This window comes from Aquarana catesbeiana, linkage group LG05, assembly GCF_042186555.1.
Source record: "Aquarana catesbeiana isolate 2022-GZ linkage group LG05, ASM4218655v1, whole genome shotgun sequence".
Lineage (NCBI taxonomy): Eukaryota > Metazoa > Chordata > Amphibia > Anura > Ranidae > Aquarana > Aquarana catesbeiana.
The window spans coordinates 342042774-342068093 of record NC_133328.1 but is presented as its reverse complement, the minus strand read 5'-3'; positions in this window follow the sequence as shown (position 1 = coordinate 342068093).

Genomic DNA, 25320 nt, shown 5'->3' with positions numbered 1-25320 from the left:
CAATCAAGGGGTTAAAACATTTATTAGATAGTTTATGGGGGTCCCTGTCGCTATAAAACGCTGACGGCGAACCTAAATATTTACCTCACTAACTAGCGTCACCAGCGACACTAATACAGCGATCAGAAAAATGATCGCTTAGTGACACTGGTGACAGGGGGTGATCAAGGGGTTAAAACTTTATTAGGGGGGGTTAGGGGGGTACCCTAGACCTAAAGGGGGGTAATACTAACTGTCCCAACACTGTAACTGTCACAAACTGACACCAATGCAGTAATCAGAAAAAAAAAAAAAACTGCTGGTGTCAGTTTGTGACAGGGAGGGGGGGGGTGATTGGGGGGGGATCGGGGGGCGATCGGGGGGGGGATCGGGGTGTTTTGTGTGCCTGGCATGTTCTACTGTGTTGTGTAGTGTTGGTGCACTTACATTGATGTCTTCTCTCCTCGGCGCTGCAACGGAATACCGAGCCGAGGAGAGATGACATCATTTCCTTTGCTGCTGTTTAGCATACAGCAGCAAAGGAAGTAATCTGATTGGCCGGCGGCGATCGCGAGGGGGGGGCCACGAACGGATGGCCTCCCCCTCACCTCCGATCGCCGGGGGACAAAACGGGACCGCCTCGGGCACCGGGCGTGTACATGTACGTGATTTTGCCTGCCCGTGCCGCCTTGCCGACGTAAATCGGCGTTAGGCGGTCCTTAAGTGGTTAAAAAATGCACTGATCAATGTAAAAATGACACTGTCAGGGAAGGGTTTAACACTAGGGGCAATCAAGGGTTTAACTGTGTTCCCTAGGTGTGTTCTAACTGTAGGGGGGATGGGCTGCCTGGAACAGTAGATCTCTGTCATGTCATCTGTCAGAATGGGGATCCGGCCTGTTTACAAAGACAGATCCCCATTCTGCCTCTATACTAGGCGATCGTGGGTCACCGGCAGACATCGTGTCTGCCCGACCTGCAGGCACATTCTCGCAGCATGTGCCTGCGTGAGTCAACGTACAATGAAAGTGTTTTGCGCAGGGGAGCCAACCTGCCTCAGTACAACTATGGTGGCTGGTCCTTAAGTGGTTATATATATTGATTGGCTAAATGTGTTAAGTAAGCATAATTTAGACTGCACTAGCACCCAAGACATCAAAAAAGGATCCAACAGAGAAGGTTGGACCCTTTTTTGATGTCTTGGGTGCTAGTGCAAACTTTCTTACACATGATGGACCGGACATACAATGGAATGTTCCTTGCTTTGCAGTGCATCCACTCTGATTGATGTTGTACCTAGATGCAAACTTCTAGCTCAGTTTTCTTCTACTAGAGCTTAAATTAATGTGTTCCTGTCACCTCTCTATAAAGGTGTGTCTTTTACTATAACCCACACCATATATGGTGACCAAGTTTCACATATGCTCCATATCAGTGAGGTGGAGTGTCTTTTCCCTTGTTTGATTTCCCCTTAGCTTGAACACATCCAATTTTAAAGATGTTTTGTGATGTACACATGGATGATTAAGCCTTGAAGAAATGGGAAAGCACAAAACATGTTGGCAGATCCCATACAATTCACATGTTTTCATATTTGATATTTTGTGTAATGTGCTTTCTGCACATTTTCAGGCTTTAGTTGCCCTCTTTTAGTTGCCCTCTTTGACTGAATATATATATATATATAGTATATACACTCACCGGTTACTTTATTAGGGTACCCCTGTTCAATTTCTTGGTAACACAAATTGCTAATCAGACAATCACATGGCAGCAACTCAATTCACTTAGGCATCTAGACAAAATTACTTGCTGAAGTTCAAACTGAGTATCAGAATGGGGAAGAAAGAGGATTTAAGTGACTTTGAACATGGTAAGGTTGTTTGTGCCAGACAGGCTGGTCTGAGTATTTCAAAAACTGCTGATCTACTGGGATTATCATGCACAACAATCTCTAGGGTTTAGAGAGAATGATCCAAAAAATAAAAAATATCCAGTGAACAGCAATTGTGTGGACGAAAATGCCTTGTTGATGTCAGAGGTCAGAGGAGAATGGGCAAACTGGTTTGAGATGATAGAAAAGGCAACAGTAACTCAAATAACCAGTCGTTACAACCAAGGTATGCAGAATACCATCTCTGAATGCACAATACATCGAACCTTGAAGCAGATGGGCTACAGCAGCAGAAGACCACACTGGGTGCCACCCTGTCAGCTGAGAAGAGAAAAATGAGCCTACAATTTGCAAAGGCTCACCAAAATTGGACAATAGAAGATTGGAAAAATGTTGCCTGGTCTAATGAATCTGTGACATTCAGATGGTAGGGTCAGAATTTGGTGTAAACAACATGAAAGCATGGATCCATCCTGCCTTGTATCTATGGTTCAGGCTGGTGGTGTAATGTGTGGAGGACGTTTTGGCACACTTTGGGTCCTTTAGTACCAATTGAGCATCATTTAAACACCATAGCCTACGTGAGTATTGCTGCTGACCATATCCAAACTAAAAATATTTATTACCCTCCTTGGCAGAATTTCTGAGTGTGGCTCTGGGTGAAATTTCAGTAACATTAATGGTAACCCCGATCCATACTCAGGATTGCATCGCTGGATCCTGTAAGAGGTTACTTACCTTGTCCCCAAGATCCCGTGATGTACTCCCGCTGTGTCTGGCGGCTGGATCTTCCGCCCAATGCTCTGTGTGTCCTGGTGTCCTGGTGTCCGGGCGTAGGGGGGTGTTAACCGGCGCGACATGCTGCCAATGTTTGCCAATAAGAAACTCAAGACTGGAGAAATGGTTGCCTAGTAGAAAGGCAAAATGATGGCACTGTGATGGCATGACAAAAAGATGTGTGCCTAATGAGTACAGTCCATAATACCTCCACTGTTTTAGTATGCACAAAAGGTGGGAATGAAATCATGAAGCCACAAGTAGTGATAGACCACAATAACACCATGGGAGGTGTTGACAGAGCCGACCAAGCAAATACATTCTATCCAGCAATGCAAAAACAGCAAAAAAAGTATTCCAAAAAGATCTTCAGACATTTTCTTGAGCAATGCTTGTGGAATGTCTACATTCTGCTAAAAAAAAAAAAAAAAGAGTGACAAGCCTATAATTTATTCTTACTTTATTTGGAAGGTTGCCGAACTGAACTTCGTGAACCACCAAACATCAATGGCTGTGAATAGAGCTGTGAATAGAGCTGGACGTCGTGCTGCTGGTGTTGTCGACCCGGAATGCCTGACTGGTCATCACTTCATGGACTACATCCCACCAACTGTGAAAAAGTCAGCACCTACAAGGATGTACGTGGTTTGTTGCTCAAAGCGAGATGACAGTGGAAAGAAAATCTGAAAGGAAACCAGGTTCCATTGTCCTGATTGTAACATCGGACTTTGTGCAGTCCCATGTTTCAAAATTTTTCATACTCGGGATGTTTACTGAACCAATATGACTAGTAATTAGACATGTGCACACTGAAATATTTCGTTTTGGAATTTCATTGTCCAAAAAATAAATGTATTTAGTTACTCCCGAAATTCTTTTTTATATATTTCATTTTTCATTAACAATTGCATTTGTCCGAAAATCCAAATTAATTAAAGAGGAGTTCCCATTTAAAAAAAAAAGTAAATAAAAGTCAGCAGCTACAAATACTGCAGCTGCTGACTTTTAATTGGACACTTACCTGTCCAGAGATGCGGGGGATTGAAGCCCCGCTCGTCTCCCCCTCCGTTCAGTGGCGCCGGCATTGCAACTATGGGCGCTGGGCTGTGGCTTCACAGCCGGGCACCCACTGCGCATGCGCGAGCGGCGCCGTGCGCCGTGATTGGCCGCTCAGTCATGTGGGACCTGTAATGGGTCCCAGATGATTGACAAGAGGGAGGGAGCAGAGCTGAGCCCTTCCTGTGCCAAGGGGAAGTGATGTCACCAGCCCAGGCACTGAAAGAGGCAGACTACGAGGGACCCCCTAGCAACAGGCATTTAGAGGTAAGTTAAAAAAAAATTCCAAATGTTTTTTTCTATTTTTTTTAGGCACATTCATGCATTTTTTTTTTTTAGGGTGGAACACCACTTTTAGGTCGAATCTGTCATTGAAGGCTTATGGTGTCTGTCGAATGTTCAAAGAAGATTCGATGGAGCAGCTAAACTGTACAACGCCGTATAGTTTAGCTGCTCCATCACATCTTCTTAGAACTTTCGACAGACACCATAAGCCAAAGATTCAACGTTTGTATGTTTTTCGCTGCTTTGCGAATCTTCGTCGTTCATGTTGAATGTATATAGTTCAAACAGAAAATGGACTGGTGATAGTGATCACTGATCAGACAGGTAACAAGATAGGGTATATAGAATCTAAATAGAATATCAACCTATAATATAGAATCTATAATAATAAATCCACCCCACAACACGGGCAGCCTCTGAGGAACTAGCAACACTAGTATCACTATCAAGTTCACAACACTAATGCCCCGTACACACGATGGGACATTGATCGGACATTCCGACAACAAAATCCATGGATTTTTTCCGACGGATGTTGGCTCAAACTTGTTTTGCATACACACTGTCGCACAAAGTTGTCAGAATTTCTGATCGCCAGGAACGCGGTCACGTACACCACGCACGACGAGATTATAAAAGGGCAGTTCAGAACCAAGCGCGGCACCCTTTGGGCTCCTTTTGCTAATCTCGTGTTAGTAAAAGTTTGGTGAGAGACGATTCACGCTTTTTCAGACTCGTGGTTTTCAGTTTTGTGCTTGTGGGTTTGTATCTGTTCTTCAGTGCGTGCAGCGAGTACAATTGACTTTTCATTGTGTTCATGTTCGTTCGTTACTGATTTTCAGGTCACTCTTCACAGGCCTTACTGTTCTTCAGTGCGTTCTGTTACTTTGTTCAGCCAACCATTTTCTAGCCATGTTGCGTATACGTACTCCTTGTAGAGTTCGTGCTGTCTGGGGGCTTGGTGTTGGGGTCCTTACCTTGACACAAGTCCAGTCCATGAACAGGGTGGGGAGGAGTTCATGGACCAAGAATTGGTTGCTCCAGTGTGACCAGTTCTGTCACATGCCTTTGCTCCGTGAGATCCGTGAGAATAATCCTGACGATTTCAGGAACTTTCTCCGGATGACGGACCCCGTATTTCACCATTTATTGGCTTTGCTGACCCGTTATATTAGCAGGCAGGATACCTGCATGAGGCAAGTCATCACTCCGGAGCAGAGGTTCGTCGCCACCCTGCGGTACTTGGCGACAGGGAGAAGCCTGCAGGACCTCAAGTTCTCGACAGGCATCTACCCCCAGGCTCTGGGGATCATAATCCCGGAGACCTGTTCTGCCATCATCCAGGTCCTGCAGAAGGAGTATATTAAGGTAAGAATTTTATCCTTAAACATCACATTTTATTGTATAGAATGTTTGTTAATATAGTGTATTTCTTTCCTCAATCCCTAATTACCATGATTGTAATATGCTGTGAATGTCCCCTTTGTCCTCATGCATGCTGGATTTTTATGTAATTTTTTTTGTCCTTCATACATATTTTCCTTCACTTACCTCCCCAGCATGCTGTCCTGGGCCTATATTCACCTCATGTAGTCACTTAACAATGTATTTTGTCAGATCCATAGCAGTGCTTTACCCTAAACACTACCCCAAAATGTGTCAATTTGTGATGTGTGCTTTAAATTTGATCTCCCAAAATCTTTTTGAACCCTCCCTCCCCCCAACTGCTATCTCAGCTGATACCAATCCTCTATCTGCTGACTTTGCCAAACCCATACACACTATACCCACCTCTTTTGTGGTCAGACTTCTGGATGAATTCCCCAAAGCATGTAGTGCAAGGGCCTGCCTGAATACTTTCAAATGGTACTGTTTCAAGTTTTTGTATCCTATTTTTATCTTGAAAGGTAATTTCAGAATGTAAAAATGTGCTCAAATGTGTACAGTGTCTATTTATATCTTTGTATTATGACACTTCTTACCTGTCCAGTGGGCTGCCAATAGTGTAAAGTAAGGAGGGGCTGGCCAAAGTAATACACATTTTTTATGCATTCTTCTCTCAATGAAGTGGAGAGGGTCACCTGTCCAAAACATCCCCCCCCATAAAATGTATAAAATGGCCCATGTGGGGGGGGGGGATCTGAAAGGTGGACCTTATACCTTTGTCTTTAAATACTCCCTAAAATAAATGTTATACTGATGTTGGCCAAGAATGTTCGTGTCTAATCTGCTTTCCATGTTTATGTGCAAAATGATTAATTTATTTTTCTGGTTTTACTCCACAGTTTCCTTCCAACCCACAGGAATGGCAGACTGTGGCCTCCCACTTTGCCCAGCGGTGGGACTTTCCTAACTGCAGAAGGGCAATTGATAGGAAACACGTCCACATAGTCCCACCACCTAACTCAGGTTCATACTATTATAATTATAAGGGGTTCAATAGTATTGTGATGTTGGCGGTGGTGTCGGCTACTTATGAGTTCCTGTATGTGGACGTGGGGAAGAATGGCCGGATGTCCGATGGTGGAGTCATCGCCCAGACGGAGTTCTACAGGCGTCTCCAGAATGGCAGCTTGGACTTGTCACCTCCAGAAGACAATGTGGAAGGACTCCCATTCGTCTTCGTTGCGCATGAAGCATTTGCGCTGGGGGACCATCTTATGCAGCCATTCCCAATGATGACCCTCACCCCGGACCAGAGGGTTTTTAATTTCCAGCTGGCCAGAGCCAGAAGAGTGGTTGAGAACACGTTTGGAATCATGGCCTGCCGGTTCCGCCTATTTCTTACACCCATACACATCGCGGAGTATAAACTGAATCATATCATCCTGGCGTGTTGTGTTCTCCACAACTTTTTAAGGCAAAATTCTGCCAACTTGCTGCCTCAGTGGGGCCTGAGGCAGGAATTCATGTAAATTAACCAAACCTGATGGCGCTTAAGGCTGGCCGTCCTGGCTTGCCCCCCCTGAGTGCCTGCGAGGTCCGTCTAAGATACCTTGAATACATTTTGCGGGTAGGGGGGCCATCAATATGACAGACAATGTCTGAGCCTTTTTTTAAATAAAAAATTACTTACCTACTAAAATATTTGCTGACATTTATTACTGCTTGTGTTTCTTTTAGCTGACCCTGACTGAAATGTGTGTAGTCCTGAAAATGGCGTGATTGTGTAACATTAGAAAGCACTGTTGGGTGTTATTTACTAAAGGCAAATACACTTTGCACTACAAGTGCACTTGAGACTGCACTTGTAGTGCAAAGTGGATTTGCCCTTAGGAAATAACCCCCATTGTCACAGAAAACACCAATTTTACCACAACAAAAGTTTTGGAGCATTGAAAGAAGAATCCACACATTCTGGATTATCAATCTTTTTAATACAAGCACAACCACATGTGCATTTATAAAAGGTTTTTAAAACAAACCAACATGTTTGTTGTATAACAATTTTTTGGGTCACATTAATAAAAGTCAAAATGTCCATTTAAGGTAAAACAGGCATGCTTAAAACCAACAAGAAATACACAAATCTGGAACTTACAAAGTTCAACTTTTGTAGAAATTGAAGGCAATATCAGACATGAGTATTTATAAACTGTGTTTGATATTGCGTTCAGATGGGGTAAAGTCACCCCTGGAAAAGCCAAATTTTGAAAATGCACACAAATTGCAGAATGTCAACATGTGCTAGCTGCCATCATGGGGGATCAATGGACGTGTTTTGTGGGTGCAACCCCTTCCTCTCAGCTCCTTTATTATTGAGAAAGGGGTTGCACCCACAAAACGCATCCATTGATCTCCCGTGATGGCAGATAGCACATGTTGACACACTGTGTGCATCTTCAAAATTTGGCTTTTAGGGAATATGTCAAAAAAGGTGCAAAAAAATTTTCAATTCAAAAAACAAAAAAAAAAGTCAGGGATTTGTAGGTATTTTAAACTCTCCCTAAAACATCAATGATGTTCTTCATTTTGTTTTGAACATCATTGATGTTTTTCTGGATGTTTTCCAAGTCCCTATTACACCCCATGATCTCCCCGATCAGGATCTGGGCACTCTCACTGGTGAAATGTCCTTCATCCACAACATCACGATCACCTAAAAATACAGAAACAAAACACACCATGTATTATAAATATGCCGGCATACATCTCTTACCTGAGCCTGTGGTCGCAGACACTCACCTGTTGTAGTGACTATTTCGATTACGTCTCCTTCCTCCTCCTCCTGTTGGCTTCGGGGGATTTCTCCTTCTTCCTGAGGTGGGGGGTCTGTTGTCTCTTCTGATAAGTGGTGTCCTCCGAGTCTTTTCTCCCCCATGTAAAAAAAAAGTATACTTAGCACACAGATATTTGATAGCAGAAATATGAATATGAAACATTGCTTGGAAGTGGTGTACAATTGTCTGTTTTGGCAGAGTTCCAAGATGAAGAATTATTTTTTTCCTTTGTCAAGCTTGAATACTTACTTGTTTTGTACAAGCTTCACAGATGGAGACACCCCTATAGTATTCACAGGAGCACCTGTGTGGGGCCCCCTAATAAAATGGGTGTTCTGGTGTCCCACACTAGTGCTCCAGTGTCCAGATGTGTAAACAGCTGCTGAGTGTCCTCTCCTTACACATAATCTAGTTTGCAGTTCATTCTAGTTACAAACCCATCTAGACACCAAGATTATTTGTAGAGAACTAGGCTAGCAAAAATGTATTCAAAATGCATATGTCCAAAACATGGTGTTTTCTATGCCGAACGAACAATGTTTCATACGAACGAATAATGTGCCCATGAAAGTTGCCATTTTAAACTGTACAACAATAAAGAAAAGCACATGGAGCAGCACGAACGTTAGAAAAATCAAGAATAGGAACACAGGACAACTACTTACTTTTTTGCAGCACTCTCCTGATCCTTCTGTACTGCTCGTGCTCCCTTAATTTGAGGTCCGACCACCGCTTCCTCAGTTGATCCTTGGATCGTCGTACACCAAAATTATTCTGCAGACTCTTGACTAGGGATGAGCCGAACACCCCCCTGTTCGGTTCGCACCAGAACTTGTGAACAGGCAAAAAATTTGTTCAAACACGCGAACACCGATAAAGTCTATGGGGCACGAACATGAATAATCAAAGTGCTAATTTTAAAGGCTTATATGCAAGTTATTGTCATAAAAAGTGTTTGGGGACCTGGGTCCTGCCCCAGGGGACATGGATCAATGCAAAAAAAAGTTTTAAAAACGGACGTTTTTTCGGGAGCAGTGATTTTAATAATGCTTAAAGTGAAACAATAAAAGTGTAATATCCCTTTAAATTTCATACCTGGGGGGTGTCTATAGTATGCCTGTAAAGGGGCGCATGTTTCCCGTTTTTAGAACAGTCTGACAGCAAAATTACATTTCAAAGGAAAAAAAGTCATTTGAAACTATTTGCGGCTATTAATGAATTGCCGGTCCGACAATACACATGAAAGGTAATTGATAAAAACGGCATGGGAATTCCCCACAGGGGAACCCCGAACCAAAATTAAAAAAAAAAATGACGTGGGGGTCCCCCTAAATTCCATACCAGGCCCTTCAGGTCTGGTATAGATATTAAGGGGAACCCCGGCCAAAATTATAAAAAAAAATGGCGTGGGGTCCCCCTAAAAATCCATACCAGACCCTTATCCAAGCATGCAACCTGGCAGGCCACAGGAAAAGAGGGGGGGATGAGAGAGTGCCCCCCTCCTGATCCGTACCAGGCCATATGCCCTCAACATTGGGAGGGTGCTTTGGGGTAGCCCCCCAAAACACCTTGTCCCCATGTTGATGAGGACAAGGGCCTCATCCCCACAACCCTTGGCCGGTGGTTGTGGGGGTCTGCAGGCGGGGGGCTTATCGGAATCTGGAAGCCCCCTTTAACAAGGGGACCCCCAGATCCCGGCCCTCCTGCCTGTGTAAAATGGTGTACCCCTACCATTTCACTAAAAAAGTGTCAAAAATGTTAAAAATGACAAGAGAGTTTCTGACAATTCCTTTATTTAAATGCTTCTTCTTTCTTTTATCTTCTTTCTTTTTTCTTCTATCTTCCTTCGGTTTCTTCCTCCATCTTCTTCTTCTTCTGGTTCTTCTGGTTCTTCCTCCGATGTTCTCGTCCGGCATCTTCCTCTGCGGGGGGAAGCGTCACATAGTGGGAGCCTCCCTCCATGCCATCTTGGATGCGGAGCGGCCCGAAAAGAAGATGAAGACAAGAAGATGAAGAGGAGAAGAAGATGAAGAGAAAAAGATGAAGAGAAGAAGATGAAGAGAAAAAGATGAAGAGAAAAAGATGAAGAGAGAAGCGTCACACTGCGGGAGCCTCCCTCCATGCCATCATGGATGCGGAGCGGCCCGAGGAGAAGAAGGGAAGAAGATGCCGACGCCGCAGAGGAAGATGCCGGACGAGAACACTGGAGGTAGAACCAGAAGAACCAGAAGAAGAAGAAGATGGCGGAAGAAACCGAAGGAGGATAGAAGATAGAAGAAAGAAGAAAGAAGATAGAAGAAAGAAGAAGCATTTAAATAAAGGAATTGTCAAAAACTGTCTCTTGTCTTTTTTAAAATTTTTGACACTTTTTTAGTTAAATGGTAGGGGTAAAATACCCCCTTACCATTTCACACAGGGGGGGCCAGGATCTGGGGGTCCCCTTGTTAAAGGGGGCTTCCAGGTTCCGATAAGCCCCCCGCCCACAGACCCCCACAACCACCGGCTAAGGGTTGTGGGGATGAGGTCCTTGTCCCCATCAACATGGGGACAAGGTGTTTTGGGGGGCTACCCCAAAGCACCCTCCCAATGTTGAGGGCATGTGGCCTGGTACGGTTCAGGAGGGGGGGCGTTCTCTTGTCCCCCCCTCTTTTCCTGCGGCCTGCCAGGTTGCATGCTCGGATAAGGGTCTGGTATGAATTTTTGGGGGGACCCCACGCAGTTTTTTTTTAATTTTGGTGCGGGGTTCCCCTTAAAATCCATACCAGACCTGAAGGGTCTGGTATAGATTTTGAGGGGGACCCCACGCCATTTTTAAAAAAAATTTTGGCAGGGGTTACCCTTAATATCCATACCAGACCTGAAGGGCCTAGTATGGAATTTATAGGGACCCCTCACGTCATTTTTTTTTTTTACATTTTGGTTCGGGGTTCCCCTGTGGAGAATTCCCATGCCGTTTTTATCAATGAACTTTTATGTGTATTGTCGGACCGACAATTCATTAATAGCTGCGAGTAGTTTTAAATGACTTTTTTCCTTTGAAATGTCATTTTGCTGTCAGACTGTTCTAAACACGGAAAACATGCGCCCCTTTACAGGCATACTATAGACACCCCCCAGGTACGAAATTTAAAGGGATATTACACTTTTATTGTTTCACTTTAAGCATTATTAAAATCACTGCTCCCGAAAAAACTGCAGTTTTTAAAACTTTTTTTGCATTGATCCATGTCCCCTGGAGCAGGACCCAGATCCCCAAACACTTTTTATGACAATACTATGAATATAAGCCTTTAAAATTAGCACTTTTGATTTCTCCCATAGACTTTTAAAGGGTGTTCCGCGGCATTCAAATTTGCCGCGAACACCCCAAATTGTTCGCTGTTCGGCGAACTGGCAAACAGCCGATGTTCGAGTCGAACATGAGTTCGACTAAAACTCGAAGCTCATCCCTACTCTTGACAACTTTTGCCATGATCTTGGCCTTTCTGACATTGTGGTTGGGGTAAGGTCCATACTTACCTTCATAGTCAGCCCTCTTCAGGATGTCGACCATCTCCAACATCTCCCCAAAGGACATATTTGAGGCCTTAAATCGTCTCCTCTGGGATCGGGACGTTTCTAGCTCCGGGTTTTCCTCCTCCTCCTCCTCGTTGCCGTAATTAGCATGCACCTGCTGTGTCTCCGCCATGTGCTCTTCCCCCACTGCACCGAAGGAAAAGGGGCGGGGAATAGACTAGAAAGAATGTCAGGGGCGGGCGGAGTTTTACTCATGCGCAGTGTATATAAAGCGTAACACGCGTGCGTCTTACGTATAATCTGTGAGCGGAGGAAGGAGAGGAGTATCAGAAGCGCTGATCGTGATAACGAAGGTAACATTTAAACTTGGGCCTATACTGATTCTAGATTGAGGCCTACATTGGGAGAAGATTAGGAGACTTTAGCCCGACTTTAGGGTTTATCTTGTGTTGTGTCTTGCAGATAAAATGGATGGCTTCAATGACCACAACTTCCTCCCCCTGTTCATAGACAAGTACAGGGTGCTGGAGAAACTGCTGGAGTTGGTGAAGCCGGTGGTCCCCATGGCAACCATCCCCTATTTAAAAGCCAAAATTGGTGGCCTGAGGAGCACTTATCTTAGGGAGCGCAAGAAGGTCCAGGATTCCCAGAGATCCGGAGCTGCAACAGATGACGTTTATGTCCCCAGGCTGTGGTACTATGAGAGACTGCAATTTCTGTCAGACCAGACTGATGTCAGGGAATCCCTCTCAACCCTTCCTTCCACTCTTCCTTCCACCCTATCTTCCACCCCAGCTGAGGCTTCCGATGTCCAACCTGGGATTTCCAGCCAGGAAGAAGTGGAGGAGCCCAGCTGGAGTCAGGTATAGCATTCTTCTACAGATTTCTGGTCAAGAAATAAATGATGTTTACTAGATGTTATTATTGATCACTAATTGCTGATTTAATAAAGTGTTTTACATATCAATATACAGTAGTGGGCAAAAATAATTGGGACAAGAATGAAAAATGCTGGCCTCAGAATGATAGTCTGTTATATTTGTTAACATTCAATTTGCAACAGTCATGAGATGAAAATTGTGTGTGATTGATGAAGAAAAAACTAAAACGATGTCCCTTTTTCATACACAGGAAGACCTCAGCCAGGAGGAGTCTGTGGAATGTGGCACACAGGAGGAGGCTGTGGAATGTGGCAGCCAGGAGGAGGCGGGGGTTAGTGGCAGCCAGGAGGAGGTGGGGCTAAGTGGCAGCCAGGAGAAGGCCAGGCCCAGTAGGAGCCTGACAGAATCACAGGTCCTTCCCCTCCTCCTTCCAAACAAAAGACCCAGGAAGGGGAGTAATGTCCAAGATTCAGCGCTCAGGCTGATTCAGCAGGCTTCTGCGTCCCTCAGAGCCTTCCCCACTCCAGAAGAGGCCTTTGCCTCCATGGCTGCCACCAAACTGCAGGGCATGCAGGAAGGCCAACGCCTCATGTGTGAGAACCTTCTTTATAAAGCCTTAACTAAGGGGGTGAGGGGCGAAATCACACCCAATACCCAATAGTGTGAGTTTGACCATCCTCCTCCTCCTCCTGCCACAACTCCACCACCACAGACACAGCGTGGAAGGAAGCGTGGAAGGAAGACAAGAGAGTGATGGCCCTGGGTTCAGTCTGGTCTGACAAAAGATGCAGGCTCTTGTATGACCACAGCCTAGGGCAGGGATCCTCAAACTATGGCCTTCCAGCTGTTGCAGAACTACACGTCCCACAAGGTATTGTAAAACTCTGACATTCACAGACTTGAGTAGGCATGATGGGAATTGTAGTTCCTGAACAACTGGAGGGCCATAGTTTGAAGACCCCTGGCCTAGGGACATGTATGTCTTCTGCTGCTGTTCAGGATTCTCTTGGACTTCTGGACCAGACTGCACTCCATTAGATATGGACTCCTGAGGCCACGAAATTTGGCAGGAAATAATTCATGTGTGCCCTGGGGGCCAAAGGCTTTACCAATTTCGGATGTTTCTCCAGCCTTGCCTCCCTCTTTGTTTGGTTCGGATCCCTTAATAAAGGTTTTTTGGTTTCAATTATACTCACCTATGTATGTTTTCCTTCAAAAAGGACAGTTTGTTTGTGAGGAGGTAGGTACATTTCAAAAATACAATGTGAAATTAACAAGGGACAACAACACCAAGCAACCTCCTTGAGATTAAATAATACAAGATAATAATGGTGTTGTGGTAACTTGACACACAAAACACACACAAAAATATTCTGGAGTAAAAAAAAAAAATCAGGCTTGAAAAAAATAACCCCCCCCAAAAAAATATTTTTGAGTCAGATGTGACAAATAAAAATATTATATTGATGAAATCACAATAAATAATAAAGAAAGAAGTTTGTGAGAACTCTGTGTGAATATGAGCAGCAAAACAACTTCATTCTTCTCACATTATAAAGAACAGAGTGCGTTGCATTAAACAATTTAAAACATTGCAGCCTGACGAAAGTGCTATATCCATTCCGAACGCTAATTTTACCAGACCAAGCTGTTCCATCTCGGAATTTCTTCTGAGCATGCGTGGCACTTTGTGCATCGGAATTGTCCACACACGGTCGGAATTGAAGCGACCGGATTTTGTTGTCGGAAAATTTTATAGCCTGCTCTCAAACTTTGTGTGTCGGAAAATCCGATGGAAAAAGTCCGATGAAGCCCACACACGGTCGGAATTTCCGACAACAAGCTCTGATCGGTCGGAAAATCCGACCGTGTGTACAGGGCATAACACAATAGCATCAGATTATTATAAAAAAGTTAAGTTGAACTGTAGCTTGCTTCACTATTGTTCTGCTGCTGTGCTTATGCTTAATTGCTAAATAATTCAGGTTCTCTGACAAATGGACCAGCTAAGATTGACTGTCTTCTGAAATGATTCAGTGTGTGTGTCTCTCTCTGCTAGCAATCATAAGTGAAAGTAAGTTGGCTGTACGTGTGTACTTAGTTCTAGCTATTTTACTGCTCCTCCTCTTTGGTTACAATCAGCCAATAACATTCATCATTATCATTATTTTTATTTTACTTCCCCCACCCAATTCCAATTTCTCTCTATGTCGAATCTTTTCTCTCTATGTCGAATCTTTTCTCTCTATGTAGAATAATCTTGGACTAATAGAGTTAAGGTTAGGCACATTCGACCACAGGCTCGATAGACACAGATTGTTATTGTCAGCATCATGTTGAATCTCCTATCTATATCGAACTGTTGTCGCAACGAAAACAAAAATAAAGCATTTGTTTATATCGGACCTTTCGTTTTTCGGATTCTGCACTTTCGTTTTCGTTTGTTAAAACGATAATGAAAATACCTGAAATTCGGACGATTATGCATTCAGACGAAAACAAATGCACATGTCTACTAGTAATATTGCACCCTTGTCTGGACAGATTTCAGTGTTTTTGATTTGATTATATTATTGACTAAAATGTATTGAATAAAAATGTATTATTATTATATTTTTTGTTATTTATTATATTATAAATAATGATTTTGTGTTTTCAAACTTTGTCATACCCGGGATGTCTACTAGACTCTTGTTTGGACAGATTTAAGTGAGTTATTCCTAAAAATGACAGGCATACAATATAGAAAGCCAAATGTCCATGCAAAACAATGTACCACTTTCAGCATCAAAAATCGGACATAATCATACAACCGGGGAGGTAATATTGTTTCAGTCAACAAGCATTTAGGGCAATTTTTATATATTTTTTTATCTTAAAGATACTCTATCACTGGTGGAACAATGGGAAAACTGGCAGGTATGCAGCAGTTTTTTTAACTTTTCTGTCATGGCGGGATGGCAGTTTGTTCTGAAAGGCAAAGTCATGACACTTCCAGGTAGTGTGAGGATTTGCCATTAAGCCCTGTTATGCCGCGTACACATGGGCGGACTTTTCGATCAGACTGGTCCGACAGACTTTCCAGCGGAATTTCAACGGACTTTTAATGGACTTCCGTCAGACTTTCTAACAAACGGACTTGCCTACACGCGATCACACCAAAGTCTGACAGATTCTTATGTGATGATGTACACCGGACTAAAATAAGGAAGTTGATAGCCAGTAGCCAATAGCTGCCCTAGCGTCGGTTTTTGTCCGTCGGACTAGCATAAAGACAAGCAGATTTCTGGGTCCGGCGGAGTTACGACATAAAGATTTAAAGCCTGTTCCAAATCTAAAGTCTGTAAGATTTGCAACTGGAAAAGTCCGCTGAAGGTCCGGTGAAGCCCACACACGATCAGATTGTCCGCCGGATTTGGTCCGTCGGCGTCCATCAGACCAGTCCGGTTGAAAAGACCGACCGTGTGTACGCCCCATAAGCCTCACTAGCCAAAAGGAATGTGCCGAGACCAGAGAGGACAAGCTGGCTTTGTCACTCCCAGGAAGTGCTGAAACATTGCCCATCATAACTGCTGAGCATGCAAGACAGAAAGGCTTAAAGCGGGAGTCCAGCGACCAATCTTTTTTTTTTTTTTAGGTCTTTGAGACACTTTGCTAATCCCAAAATAATACTCACAGTTTGGGTGTAATATTCCCGCCTCTGTCTGTTTTCATACTGAAGAATAACTTAAAATATGTAATGCTGGCTGTTTCCATCTTGCTTGTGGGCATGTGAAGTTTACAAGCATTGATTTCCGGGATGCGGTGAATGCTGTTCATTCACAGCTTGTTCACGCACATGATCATTGTTTCCGCACTGAATCTTGGGAAGCCTGACACTAAGCTCCCAGGACACAGTGCGGGGAAAGGCAATAAACACGCCTACTCCCATGGGAGGAGAGACAGGAAGTGCCACAATAAAGTACAATATAAAGGTATTTACAGCGATAAAAAAAATTTTTGTGCGGCATTTGAACATCTATGCAATTAACTGAAGGGGGTAAGATTAAGTTAAAAATTTGAGAGTGGAACCCCGCTTTAAAAGTCTGCTGCAGTTATGAGCACCTCTCAGTGGTTGAGCTTCATAATACTTGCAGCAACTCTTTCCCCAGCTCCCCAAATACAGAGTCTTTAGTTTTAGTTGATAACTAGAGGCTATTTTTAGTAAAGCTTTAATTAGTTGTGAACCTGGCTATTATCATGTTTGATGTTTTCTATACACAGCATGCATGGCTAGCAGTGACACTGCCCTGCCCTTTCTGCCCAGGCCATATTTCAGCACTGTCACACTTTGAATGACAATTACCTAGTCATGCAACACTGTACCCAAATTAATTGTATATATTTTGTAAGACAAACAGAGCTTTCTTTTGGTAGTATTTAATCACCAGTGTGTTTTTTTTTTTTTGCTATATAAAGGTAATAATATGTTTTTTCACTGACAGCATGGGCATACTTAGAATCACAATCCAAAGCACATTCTACTACTCCTCCTAAGTATGAAAATGCCACATGTGTGGGACTTTTTAACCGGTTGGACTGATTATGTACCAGAAATGTTATCTTGTGTTTCACACAAATCAATCAATTGTATCAAAACCAATATATTGTTATGGTTGCCTCTACTGTATATGAGTGGTCAGGGAATATAGTTTAGTGTAGCATCATCTACTGTATAGCAGTCCCTGTTCCTATAACCCAAGCAAGCCAAACCTACCAGTATGTGGCTGTCTCAGGAATGCCACATTCAGTGGCCAGGAAATACAGGAGGCTTAAAAAAGGAAGAACGCAAACTTTCTTGTGGTTTCAGGAGTGCAGCTGTCTGCAGGAGATGGCTGAGACTGGGGTCTATCACAAACCTAGTCAGTCAGATGTGCAGATGGATCAGTTCAAGTAGCAGGCAGCAAAATGGCCAGCAAACAGGCAAAGGATTGGTCCAGACAGCAGGCAAACATGTGGTCAATAAACAGGCCAGGCAGCAAGCAGAACCATCATTGCACTGGTGTGGTGGTGATCTGGAAGACTGTTACTGGCTGCATCAGTCTGGTGATACTGGGACATATGTAGTGGCAATCAGGAACACTGTTGCTGGCTTACAGTGGTCTGGTGACACTGGGACTGGTGTGGTGACAATCAGAGACATTCATTTGGTGATACTGCAATTGGTGTGGCAGTGTTAAAGAAGACTGTTATTGGCATGCACTGGTCTGGTCACACTGGGACTTGTTTGGCAGTGATCAGGAAAACCGTTGCTGGCTGCCTTGGTCTGGTGTGATGGCATTTAGGAACACTAATTCTAGCTACACTGGTTTGGCAACACTGTGACTGGTGTAGTGGTGATTAAGGATGAGTCAAACACACCCCCCCGGTTCAGTTTGCACCAGAATTTGCGAACAGGCAAAAAATTTAGACGAACACATGAACACCTTTAAAGTCTATGGGACACGAACATAAAAAAATCAAAAGTGCTAATTTTAAAGGCTTATATGCAAGTTATTGTCATAAAAAGTGTTTGGGGACCCGGGTCCTGCCCCAGGGGACATGTATCAATGCAAAAAAAAGTTTTAAAAACTGACTTTTTTTGGGAGCAGTGATTTTAAGAATGCTTAAAGTGAAACAATAAAAATGAAATATTCCTTTAAATATCGTGCCTGGAGGGTGTCTATAGTATGCCTGTAAATTGGCGCAGTTTTCCCGTGTTTAGAACAGTACCACACCGAAATGACATTTCTAAAGGAAAAAAAGTCATTTAAAACTGATTGCAGCTGTAATGAATTGTCGGGTCTCAGCAATATAGATAAGACTCATAGAAAAACGGCATGGGTACCCCCCCAGTCCATTACCAGGCCCTTTGGGTCTGATAAGAATATTAAGGGGAACCCTGAACCAAAAATTTAAAAAAATGGGTGAGGGCGGGTGCCACCCGATGATGTAAATGGGTGACCCCACCCTGAACTATATAACAGCTGTCACCGAGAAGACGCATCACTCGGCGTTAGCCTCCCATGGAGGCGGAGCTGTTGCGGCTTTTTTTTTTCTTTTTTCGGCTCGTCGGGCGGCGCGAGATGGATCTACATCGCGGGACATTTTTATTATTATTTTTTTTTTTTTTAATAAAGGACTTGTCCCAAAGTGTCTCCTGTCTTTTTTACTATTTTTGACACTTTTTTTGTGAAATGGTAGGGGTACAATGTACCCGTTACCAATTCACATGGGTGGGAGGCCGGGATCTTGGGGTCCCCTTGTTAAAGGGGGCTTCCAGATTCCGATAAGCTCCCCACCCGCAGACCCCCACAACCCCCGGACAAGGGTTGTGGGGATGAGGCCCTTTTGACTCCAAAGCATCCCCCCATGTTGAGGGCATGTGGCCTGACACGGTTTAGGAGAGGGGGCGCTCTCTCATCCCCTCTCTTTTCCTGTGGCCTGCCAGGTTGCTTGCTTGGATAAGGACCCCTTTTTGGAAACTAGACATTACAATGTATTTAGCAAGAGGCACGTGAGGTTTTTGAAGTTGTAATTTTTTCCCACAATTATTTGCAAATTTTTTCTCACAAAATTGTCATATTAGGATGGGCATGTTTGAGGCATGGATGAGGTATGTTTGAGGCATGGATGAGGCATGTTTGAGGCACGCATGAAGCGTGTTTGAGGTTTGGATGGGCATGTTTGAGGCATGGATGGGCACTCCAGAGATGATCCACTCACGCTGCTGCACCTGCTCCCTCCTCTCCTCATACACTGTACCGATCGCATGTGAGGAGAGAGCTGAACCAGACATGCGCCCGTTTGTTGACAAGTGATCGCTCCATCATTGGAAGGAGTGCTAACGTGGTAAAGGGTGATGGTAAAGGGCCCTTTACCCCGATCCATGATGTGTCAGGTCCGGAGAACCCGGCAATCATGGACGCTTCCAGGTGCATGCCTCCAGGGGGCAAGTCTTGGAGGACATCATTGTACACCCTCCCAGAATTAGTCGACCATGCTGTAGCCATCATTCAGCTATGGCCGGTCGGCAAGTGGTTAAGAGCTTGTAAACGATAGGGATATTCTAGTAACATGGATTTTAAGCTGCCATTTGGAACAAATGCCTGTTCTATAGAGCTCCAGAGAGAGGCAGATGGAGATGGATTTAGAGGGAGATGGACAGATCCAATATCTCATTTGTTCTAAAAGAACTACATTATTTTTTTTTATCATTCAAAGTTTATGGAGAAAAAAAGGTAATAACAAGTAAGTTACAATGGATGCAGATGTATCTGTCCGATTGCGGGAATAATACAATAAGCAGTAAACAGACTTTGAGTAACTAAATAAGTGATAGCTGAAGTATATTGAGTACAGTGGTGAATTGTCCTCAGGTGTTAACACATTCTACATGAACCAGCATCATATCAATTATTATGTTGTATACACCTCTAGGTCATGTCATTCATAGGCATAAGATCAGTTCCTTCACTCAGAAGGTACAGTCTTGAGCAAAGTCTTGATGATAATAACAAACAGTGGTATCTGCTTTCAACATGTAGTGTTCATACAGAGAAAGGTGAAAGGTGAGAAAGAGAAAAAAGAAGGTGAAAGGTAGGGTAAGGAAAGGAAAGAACTTGGTCTTGGATATATCTCTATCAGTTTAGGTGACTGTGTGTAAACTGGTTGAAGTGCTTATTGACAAGTATCACTTCAACCAGTTTTCACACAAAGTCCTCAGAGCCATAATAGAACCATAAGTTTGTGAGTACTTGAAAATAATCCAGGGCTGCCATGTCTTCTGAAATCTCTCTACTTTATCGTTAGCCTGAGCTAGGGTCTATTCAATTTCATGAATATCCGAGATCCTGCCCAACCAGTCAGCAATGGAAGGGACCCGCAGGGATTCCCAATGAATAGGTATTAATGACTTGGCCACGTTGAGCAGGTGTCTGAATGTTTGTATTTTTTGAATGTAACATTGGTCACATGTAGCAGGCAGCATGCCATGTTTAAATTGAGTTTTGTTTCGGTTATTTGTTTAATTAGCGTAATGACTCGATCCCAGTAAGGCGCAATTAACTTGCAGTGCCACCATATGTGGGATAAAGTGCCTCTCTCTCCATGGCACCTCCAGCATGTCTCTGAAATCTGTGTGTCCCAACCATGTAACTTGGATGGTGTATTGTACCACCTCGTCAAAAGTTTATATGCTGTCTCTTGCATTTTTGTACTGATGGAACATTTATGAGCAAAGGTACAGGCATACCTCCACTGTTTGACTGATATTTCCATGCGCAACTCTTCCGACCACCTCCTCCTGAGTCCATCCGAGCCTGTGGAGCTGGATCCCTGTAACCAAGCGTATGTGATAGAAGTGGCCCTAGTGAAAGGGGTGCCCTCCAAGCACACAGATTCCAAGTCTGTGAGGGTTCTGACAAAGTCCCTTCTGCCCCCCTTCTGTTTTAAGAAGCTACTTAATTGTAAATAGGCCCATGGGGGCATGTGTGGTATGTCCATCTCCTCTTTGAGTGAGGCCCATGATTTCAGTTTACCCTCACTAAAGCAGCCTCCCACCAGAAGGATGTCCTCTTGTTGAGTTGGTTTAAACGCTGAGTTGCCTATGCCCGGTATAAAGTCAGGGTTGTCTTTTATTGGCATCAGGGGGTTGTAGGATGAGGTAACGTTTGAATTAGTGGCTATTTTATGAAAAACAGCCAGGGTGGTCCCCGTCAGAGGGTGTTGTCGTAGACTTATGGGGTAACTTCTCTATGGTATCCATGGGGAGTATTTTAGTGGGATTGGATTTAGATCTGCTTCTAGAGAGACCCAGTCTTTTGTCGCTCCATGGCAATGCCAGTCTATTATTCTTGTTAGGTGAGATGCCCGGTGATAATTCCCAAAATCTGGTATACCCATTCCTCTCTGATCTTTGGGTTTGGTTAGTAGTGAAATTTTTATTCTTGGCTTCTGGTGATTCCAAAGGAACCGCAGAAGGGCCGATTTCAGTAAGATAAAGAATTTGGTGGGGATCTTGATTGGTAATGTATGTAGGAGATATAATAGTCTGGGTAAAATCTTCATCTTGATTATGGCAGCCCGGCCAAACCAGGAGAAGTAAACCGATTGACATCGGTTTAGCTCTTTCTCAATATTCTTGGTGTGAGCCATACTCCTAGGTATTTCAGTGTCTTGACATCCCATTTAAAAGGGGAATTTGCCTTGGTCTGTGAAAGTATCCTTACTGGGAGAGATATATTCATGGCTTCGGATTTGGAATAATTTATTCGCATGTTGGAGATGTAGCCATAGTGTGTAAATTCTGTCATTAAGTTAGGTATTGAAATCACCGGCCTCGAAAGAAAAAAAAAAAAATCATCTGCATAGGCGGCCACTTTGAACTCCCTGTCTCCTACTCCAAAGCCGGTGACATCCGTACTGGCTTTGAGGGATCTGATAAAGGGCTCTAGAGAGAGTATGAAGAGAATGGGAGAGAGAGGGCAGCCCTACCTAGTGACGTTCGAGATAAGTACCTTATTTGATAATGTTGCATTCATTTTTAGCTTCACTGAGGGGTTTTGGTACAGAGCTGCTATCCTAGCCATCATGCGAGGGCCAAGCCCTATCCGCTCACAGACAGCCATCATAAAGTGCCTGGCGACCTTATCGAAGGCCTTCTCCACACCCGTGGACAGGAGAAGGCCCCCGATATTCCCGGTATGAGCCGCGTGAGTTAGTAACAACACCTTGATCACATTGTCTTTGGCCTCTCGGCCAGGCATGAAGCCCACCTGTTCCGGGCCAATCAGACTCATCAAAAGGGGGCTCAGTCTTGTCCCAAGATTTTTGCAAAAATTTTTACGTCTAGATTCAGTAACGAGATGGGACGATAACTAGCACAACCTGTAGTGTCCTTTCCCGTTTTCAGTATCACTGTGCTAAAGGCAGAAAGGAAGTCTGGTGTGACTTTCCTGGGTTCTGATAATGAGTTCAGCGCCGCCCGAGTGAATCAGTCAAAATGTTAGCAAAAGTTTTGTAATAGATGGATGAATATCCATCGGGGCCTGGGCTTTTGCCCGGTTTCAAGTTTTTAATCGCATGTGTAATTTCTAACGCTTCAATCAGACTCTCCAAAAGTGTTATGTTCTCGTCTGTTAGCGAGGGCATGCCACTACTTTCCAGGTAGTCCCTTATGATTTGCTGTCTGTCTTCCAATGTGTTTCCCTGTCTATGTTGTGGTGGGAGGTTGTACAGTTTCATATAAAATTTATGAAAATGCTGGGCGATTGCCTCTGTTGTCACATCTATTTTCCCGTCTTCTCTTCTAATGCCTGTTATGAGATTGCTAGCAGTCTGTTCCCTCAGAGCCCTGGCGAGGAATTTACCCGACTTTTTACCCGATTCGCAATACAGTTTTTTCTTAAAAAACAGAAATCTTTTCGATCTATAATCGAAAATCTGCTGAAGGGCTTTCCTGGTGTCTAAAAGAGCTTGCACCGTTTGTGTGGTTAGAGATTGTTTATGAAGCGCTTCTAATTGTTTAATACGGTCTGTCAAGGTAGCTATATTTTTGTCTCTCTCTCTCTTGCGCTGAGCCCCCATTCTAATAAGCTCCCCTCTCAAGGTATACTTGTGGGCCTCCCAAATTGCAAATGGGTCTGCATCAGGAGAGTTATTGTGTTGAAAAAATTCTTTCAGGGTAGTGTTTAGTTTGGGAAGGAGAGCTGTATCAGTAAGCAAGGAAGCATGAAGTCTCCATGTTGGAGGTTTCTGGAGAGTTGGCGCTAGATCCAGGGTCAGAGAGGTTGGTGATTGGTCATAGAAGGTTTGGAGTCCTATGTTCGCTGCTGCCACTGAAGGCAAATCTCGTTGGGATATAAATAGATAGTCTAGGCGAGAATATTTGTTGTTGGGTGCTGAGTAGTAGGTGAAGTCACGGCCATTTTGGTGCATAAAGCGCCAGGTATCGATTAGATGTAGGGATTGTAACTTGGTCTTAAGTTTTTTAAGGATTTTGTAGGTGATGTATGTTTTCCCATTGGACGTGTCATTTAGAGGATTGAGTGATACATTAAAGTCCCCACCCAAAACTAGACATCCTGACATAAAGCCTTGGAGTTCCCTCACCATTCGCTGGCAGAAGGAGACATGGGATTTGTCGGGGAAGTACACATTAGCCAACGTGATGGGGGTATTTTTGTATATCCCTTTCAAGAAGATAAATCTGCCTTTTGGGTCTACTATTGTTTCCCTCAAGTTAAAAGGTGCTTCTCTGCTTACTAGAATTGTGACCCCCTTGGACTTGGATTCATCGTTCATGGTGTGATAGGCTTCTCTAAAAAAGCAATCTGTCAGTTTAGGTGTTTGGTGTGTTTTAAAGTGTGTTTCTTGGAGGAACACAAAGTGTGGCCTACCCTTCTTAAGTTCCCTCAATAGAGTAGTGCGTTTTTCTGGTATGTTTAACTCTCTGACATTGTGAGAGATCACAAAAGGGCCCGGGCCCAAATCCTTATACGCCATCTGGTGGACTCAGGAGGGAATGCTCAGGAGCAGTGCTGTAAAACAAAACTGAGAATACCAAATCAATATCCAGTAAAGACACCTCTAGTATAGGCAGTAGAGATGTGAAACCAAATAACCAAAAGTGAATAGGTAAAAAGAAAGGAAAGTGTAGAAAGTGAGTATAGGGGGTTAAGGTTATCCCCTTACAGATGGTAACGCTATCGTTAAGGGTAATAATTTAGTGTACCAGGTACCAGATAACTGGTTACGAGGTCACTTGGTAGGGGTAGTGGGAGGCAACTAACGGCTGAACGGTTAGTTAGTCACCACTCACCAGTTCTAACAGTTGTTAAAAGGTTATGAAGAAAATCAAACCAGAGTGAGCAACTGGGTTGTCACACACACAACCTTCTATCTTTAAGCCTAGAATTATGAACAAAGAATTTTTAAATCTACCTGACCTAGTAGTATTAATAGGAAATCTGGTAAACAGAAGCTCCGGTGGGCAAAAACCTCGGTTCAACATGACCCATAAGATCAGGCCCTTCCTCCTAGTCTCCCCCCACCCCCCATATACACATCTACATAACTCCTTCTGTAAATTATTGTCCCACTGCGTAATCAGGGTAGTTATAGGGGAAAAAACATTATAAGCGGCATTACAGATCAGAATATGCAATAAAATGGTGCATTCCTAAAGGAACTTAATGTACTATTCTGAGACCATAAGTAAAGGGGATGGAGGGTGGGGGAGGGGGACAGATGCAGCCAGGGGCACAGCTATAAAACATTTCTGAGGTAGTGACATTTAGCAAGGTGGCATCAAGTGGGGGAGGGGGGAGAGAGATCAATACACCTCAGTGAAGGATGAGGAGGGACTGGACAAACAGTCAAGGTTGAAGAAAAATTTGAGAGCTTCTCTATGACTGGGCTTATTCTGCTTCTCGATCTCTTCGTTCCTCCTGTTGGTGCTTGGGAGTTCCAGTTTTGGATCCTCCATACCGATTAGGCTTCTGCTTCTTGGATCTTCTCTTGTCTGGAGAGGATAGTGGGGATCTCGGTGGGCTTCTTGTCAATGGAGTCAGAGTAAAGTCTGCGTACCAGTCCAGTAATTCTACTTGACCTAAATCAAGTGCCGCACAAAAATCCTGCAGATCACCACATGTGCGCAAGCTATGTTGCTGGCCATTCCATGAAACATTTAGAGC